Genomic DNA, 6,337 nt, shown 5'->3' with positions numbered 1-6,337 from the left:
GTCACTAAAATAAGAATACATAGCGTTTTACATGGAGCAGTTTTATATTCTATTTGTATTGTTTTATGCATTTTTCATTTTATTTTCATGGACACAACAAAACAATCTATTTTCTAAGGTCTTTTCTTTACCGAAATGTCAAAGATCTGTCATTTTGAAGTTTCTTTTTGTTTTACGAACGACTAATCTGAATAGAACATTAGCGAAGAAAATTAAGTATTGTTTAAAGATCTGTAGCAAAGGATTTGAATAATTCATAATCTTCTGTAAGAACTAACAAACCACATGATGGTTATTTAAGAACCTCTTTAAATAAAGTGAGTTACTATCTTACTTGACAACAACAAAGAACTCGCTTGTTTACAATTGTCACTTAATTCATATTGTTGTAGATACCCGGTGAGGTCGGGTCGGTGTGTATTATTTTCTCTGCTGTTTCACGACGTGGGTTACGTTAAATAGGATTAGTGTCATCACTGGTCAATACTGATGTCAGGATAAGCATGCTGGGATAATAAGGTATTATGGGGTACCTACGGCTTGGTAGCACTTCCGGCAATGTATGCATACAAACAAATAAACCGTTTAGTTACTAATGTTAAGACAAATCTGCACATGGTGAATGTAATGCGTGCTTAACTATTGATATTTGGACGTTGCAAGAAATTTTAATCCAAAGACAGGAATAGAGGGAACTTAACATAAGTGAGAAAAAAAATTGAAAATGATAATTATTGCATTATAGACGTGATAATTATGTCTATGTAGGTTAAAGCATTTTTTAAAATTTTAATATGAAACTAATTATATGTTGATTAAAAGCTTACGAGAGCTCATGTTATTTCTTTTTTCTTGTAAATAACTGACTCTAAATAAAGCTTTTGTATTACTATGTATTACTATGAAAATGATCCACTCAAAAAGTCGTGCTCTTTAAACGTCAAAACGTAAATACAAAGTTTCGGAAATGATCGAGTTTTATTTCTTTTTCACATTATTACAGCCTAAGGAAAATAACAATCGTGTATAATCTTTCAATAATTCCCTCCCTAGTAATTTAAGTTTTTTTATGAGTTGATTTCATACTTTGAAAAAATGCAATGTACTTATATTAACAAAGAAATGAATGCGATATTTTATGCCATGCAAAAAAGTCGATATAATGAAGATTGCGAAAATTATATTCATATTTATTTTTGCAGTTTATTTTAGCGCTCAGACATAGCATTAATGTTGTCAGTTGTTTTATGTTGAAACGATTCCATAAAATGACCGTGGGGTGACCCTTAAAGGTTCGTTAGGCATTTACTCGACATTTTTCTTAAAGCAATGTCATGCACAATAAAAGTGTCTTTTTAAACATGGGAGATGGAAAAAGAAGTTTTAATATACAATTTAATTTTGGGAAGAAAAACACAATATAATGAGGAGTTGTGGTAATAATAGAAACACCGATCATGCGAGACCCCCATGGTTAGTCAAGAAATTTCAATGGTAAGCCAGGTTCACATGCCACTCATCTAATAAACGCAACAGTAGTATACCGGTGTACAAAAGACATAAATCGATAGAGAGAAAACAAATCCGGGTAACATTTCCGAGTTACAAAAAAAATATAATTTTAGTCACCTTTAGCTGTCGTATAAAAACAATGTAAGGTAAATGTAAGAACATATCAATTTTTGTTGTATACGTCACAAAACTGTTTAATGGATCGGTTTATCTTACCTTCGCTAGTTTCAGAGCCTCATACAAAAAAGTTAACATTTACCTAAAATTGCATGTTTGGGTCAAGATATGCAATTTATTAAAAGAAGCCTGTAATGGTACATGACGATGATTTGTCTCAATATCATTAGCAATTAATTCATGCGATGACCATTCGCTATCGAAACGTTTAGAAATGAGTGAGTAAACCAAAAATTTTACACATGAAATGTATATCTAATTCTTAAATAAAATAACCGATTTTGAAAACAATCAAATAAAAGTATTTATATATACATAAAGTGTAAGTGATTATATTGCAATTTACACATATCCTCAGTGATTGATATAATCTTGCATCCAGTTCATGTTAAGTTATGGGCATAGAAAACTCTAGAGGAAAGAACCGAATACAAGATAATATCGAAAAGTTTCAGAAACCAAAATGTGGACTTCTATGCACAATGCAATGCAGAAGAGCTCACTGGATATAGTGCGCAGTTGTTTCTCAGTTATAAAACTACTCTGGAGCTCATAAAATGAAGCATTATAATCAACCTTATTGTCAGCATTTATAAACAACACCAGAACACACCCGTGATATCGCGGGTCCGTGACAGAATTAAAGTATATAACTATGCGCAAGCCTTATTTTAGTATTAGTATTGTCATCTGATAAAGTCATGCCGATTATAAGATACAAAGTTTTCTCTGCTATCAAATCTTTCTGTTTGAACCCGTCGAACTGGAACTTATCAATTATTGGTAATATTTATTATTTAGAAAGCAAAAGGTCCTGGAATGGAGTATTTTTTAATCAGCAGCATTGTCCTTTATTAGTTATAAATAAAGTTGAATTCTTTGATTCACTGTTTTACGCCATGCCCGCTAACAAATTGAAAACTGTACCTATACGCCTTATTTTTAGTCACATATTTTTAGTATTCGTATTGTTATCTTAGAAAGTCTTACTGATTAAAATACTACAATAGGTAACAATTTGACAATTTATTAGTGTCAACCCTGTGATTATGACCCGTGTATATAGCATATCAATCCTGAATACACCGTTTGGTGGTGCGCCTGTCATATGCGGAACGTACAGAAAAGGTAATAGGTAACAGGTGAATATACTATTGGTATCGGTATCGGACTCGACCCGTAACTTCTTAATTATTGGCAATATTAATTACGTGGAAAACAAAAGGGCCTGGAGTGGTGTAATTTTTAATCTACACCTTTGTACTATATTAGTTATATATAAAGTTGAATTCTTTGATTCGTCGTTTTTACGTGATGACGGCTGACAAATTGAACCTCGTAATTTTAGTATTATAGATTATTGTCATCCGAGATGTATAATCTTATTTTTAATACCATTGTAATGAAAAAGCAAACACAAACATACCAATACACTTGCCCTAATTGACCTTTCCCTTGAAAATCGATAAAGCGAAGGTTTGTTTTGTCAACATGATCCCATTGTAATCTTTATGTTTTTCTAATGTTGTCTCGTGCTCATCAACCCAAAATGCATACATGAAATACCAATATTAAAATATAAATATAAAAACATATCCACATTTTGGTACTAATAGGTGGGAGAGGTGGGAACTTATGATCACTTATCAAGAACCTCATCAACCCAAACAGGCAATACAGTATTGCCTGACCAAACATAGCCCTTAAACCAACCTCCACTTGGATATTGAAAGAATGAGGATGTATCACATGTACTTCCGCCAAAGATATCAACCAATGAGGTCATACACATATCCTCAGTGATTGATATAATCTTGCATCCAGTTCATGTTAAGATATGGGCATAGAAAACTCTATAGTCCATACAGCATATTTGCAGGCCAATCTCAAATTACACCACTAGCAAGGCTTTCCCTTAAGGAATAGTATTCCCAATACTCAAAACAAAAATATCTTCAACTCTTTTATCAAATATTATTCCTTAATTACTTTAAAACACTACTAAACATTTCAAGGTACGTGTACACAGTTCTTTATAAATAGTTCATAATTCAATAAATTCTCATGAATTTGACCACATACAGACTTTTAAAAGTTGAGTTAAGGCAAATTGAATGAACTCATATCAAAATAAACATTGTCATTATTTTAATAACATCTTCAGCATGTGGAAAGCTTGTAAGCAAAGGGACTTCACCTCCAAGTGTAAACTATGCTGGCTTGTTTCTTTCTTTACTGTTGTTGAATCAAACACACTCTTTACTTCCTAATCAGGAACATTGACAATTGTATTTCCACTTGATTCTTCACATGTCTGCTAAAAATATATCAACCAATAACAAATTGTTTATTTGTACTTAAGACAGCATTAATTTAAATTAAAAATTTTAACCATACATAAAACATTTGTACTAGTATATAAAATCATTCAACATTATATTTATTAAATAAAACAAAACTATTGCAACCATTATTTAATCTCCCAAGGCAAAAAATATTTTTGTGACATATTTCAACACATCAATGAAAGTATATACACATCAAATAGGAAACATCATGAAATTACGGAGAAATTATTAGAACTACTTTTAAATAGGTTCATTTGAACATAAATCAGCTTCCATCACAGATACATTATTTTCCTATTTTCAGAAATCAAAACATTACTTAAATTGCAATTTGTTCTCACCATATTCTGGTCAGAAAAATCCTTTCCTTTTAGGTTGTTCGAACTCATTGACATGAATCATCGTGCAATGTCATATTGCTTCTCCTTCATTCATCAGCCTGTCAAAGCTGTAGGTAACACCATCTGAAAACAAAAACATTCTATTCAATTCTATGTACAATCAAACAGACCGCTGAACGCGGACCTCGACGAATACACCTTATAATTCAATACACATCACTCCGGTAAACAACATTAATATCAAGTGACATTTCACACTAAATTATTCCACTTTCTTAATAATTCTATTCTTTTCTAACAAAGTCTTTTTCTATCAGTATATACGATATAATAATCAATGAAAAGTCCACAACACTCAAAAGTAACTATTTACCCTGAATAAACAATTTATTATTCTCCTTTCAACTACAGGTTTCCAAAATTACCAGAGCCCCCACTTTCACATATATTTTATATAGCGACAGCACTTTGCCCTGCGTTTAACCGGCGCACGGCATATCAAATATCTGACCACATGGGTTGATAATAACCACCCAAGGTCTAAATCCCAAAACATTTTGCCATCAAGGTCAAACATTACCATCTAGTTCTATCAAGAAGCCGCCAAGGCGAATATAAATGACAACCAAGGTCTTGACGTCCCAAGGCTAGTATTTTAAATTCAATGTTGCCACCAAGGCAAATGTAAAAAATCATAAAAATGACTACCTAGGTCTATTGCCACCAAGGCATATATAAATGACCACCTAGGTCTAATATTGCCACCAAGGCATATATAAATGACCACCTAGGTCTATTGCCACCAAGGCATATATAAATGACCACCAAGGTCTTAAAGCCACCAAGGCAAATGTAAGTAAAAGTTAAAGAATATAGTTACTTTGCCGACAACATGTGGAGCACGACCTTCCCACAGCTTGGATATTGAAAGAATGAGGATGTATCACATGTACTTCCGCCAAAGATATCAACCAATGAGGTTAACAGCGGATGTTTGTTTGGAGTCGTGCTAGAGGTCATTTCTAACCACGATTTCTTCCATTAATGAACAGTGTTAACTATCATTCATAAAATGAATTACCATGTTTCGTACCAGTGGGCTTGGTGCTAACAGTTTTGATATACAGAATTTAGTTGCTCTGGCACTCCTGAACAAAGGTGGTAATGTCTTACCCAAGTAAATATAACTTGTCTGTTAATTGTATCGACCTTCTTTTGCTATGTTAGTGTGTCAATAGACCAACACAACCGATGACTTGAACTTATGACGTCAACGTTTATCACTGTGATGTGTTCAATTGACAGCTTAGCGAATACCAACCATAGACTGGGAGAAAGGTCAATGTTTTATTCTTTTGAGAGAATATTTATAAGTTAATCAATTATTGCTTGATGTCAGGTCCATCAAAATAGATTTCAGGGTAAAAAGCTTTTTTGGTGTTGTCAGCGCTTAATCATTTGCAAAGTTTATGAAATTCCATTCGGGAAAAATCTGTATTTCTACAAAATCTAAGTAAATTTTCGAAAAAATGACATTACTTTTTCCATTGTGATTTTTCCAATTTCACACATGTTGCAAGGCCTGCATTTCACCAGGATTTCCTTGTTATATGATTGCTGACTTTGCGCTCATATATTAAAATGAAAATGCCATCACTATTACAACGATGTACCCCGAAAGTATCTGATGGGAAAATAAAATAGGGTATGTACAACTTCCTTGTGGAATGTTGCTACATAGGAATGAAAAGTTCACAATTGTGAAGTTGAACTCATTTCTTTTGTCGTAACCATTTGGTTTTAACCGACCTTCATTGTATATGTTTTAAATGCAAGTCAAGGTATGAGGCAGAGGCAGACTATTTTGTAAATCAAGAAACCAAGCATCTTCATACTATCAGTTTCTGAGAATATTTAGTTTGAATCAAGAGTGTTTTTTTTTTTACAAAGTACGATTTA

The 6,337-nt window shown here is 32.7% G+C and overlaps 1 long non-coding RNA gene across 1 annotated transcript; it reads right to left on the bottom strand.

The window, feature by feature from the left end:
- Positions 1-3,814: 3,814 nt before the first annotated feature.
- On the bottom strand, positions 3,815-5,309 carry LOC139514927 (uncharacterized). Its single transcript, XR_011662755.1, has 3 exons — positions 5,259-5,309; positions 4,379-4,501; positions 3,815-4,006 (listed from the first exon to the last, which is right to left on the bottom strand). It is a non-coding gene; the product is annotated as an uncharacterized lncRNA (long non-coding RNA).
- Positions 5,310-6,337: the final 1,028 nt, after the last annotated feature.

The sequence above is a fragment of the Mytilus edulis genome, chromosome 3 (genome assembly GCF_963676685.1).
Source record: "Mytilus edulis chromosome 3, xbMytEdul2.2, whole genome shotgun sequence".
NCBI classification, from domain to species: domain Eukaryota; kingdom Metazoa; phylum Mollusca; class Bivalvia; order Mytilida; family Mytilidae; genus Mytilus; species Mytilus edulis.
This window is presented reverse-complemented; position numbering and strand designations above follow the sequence as displayed.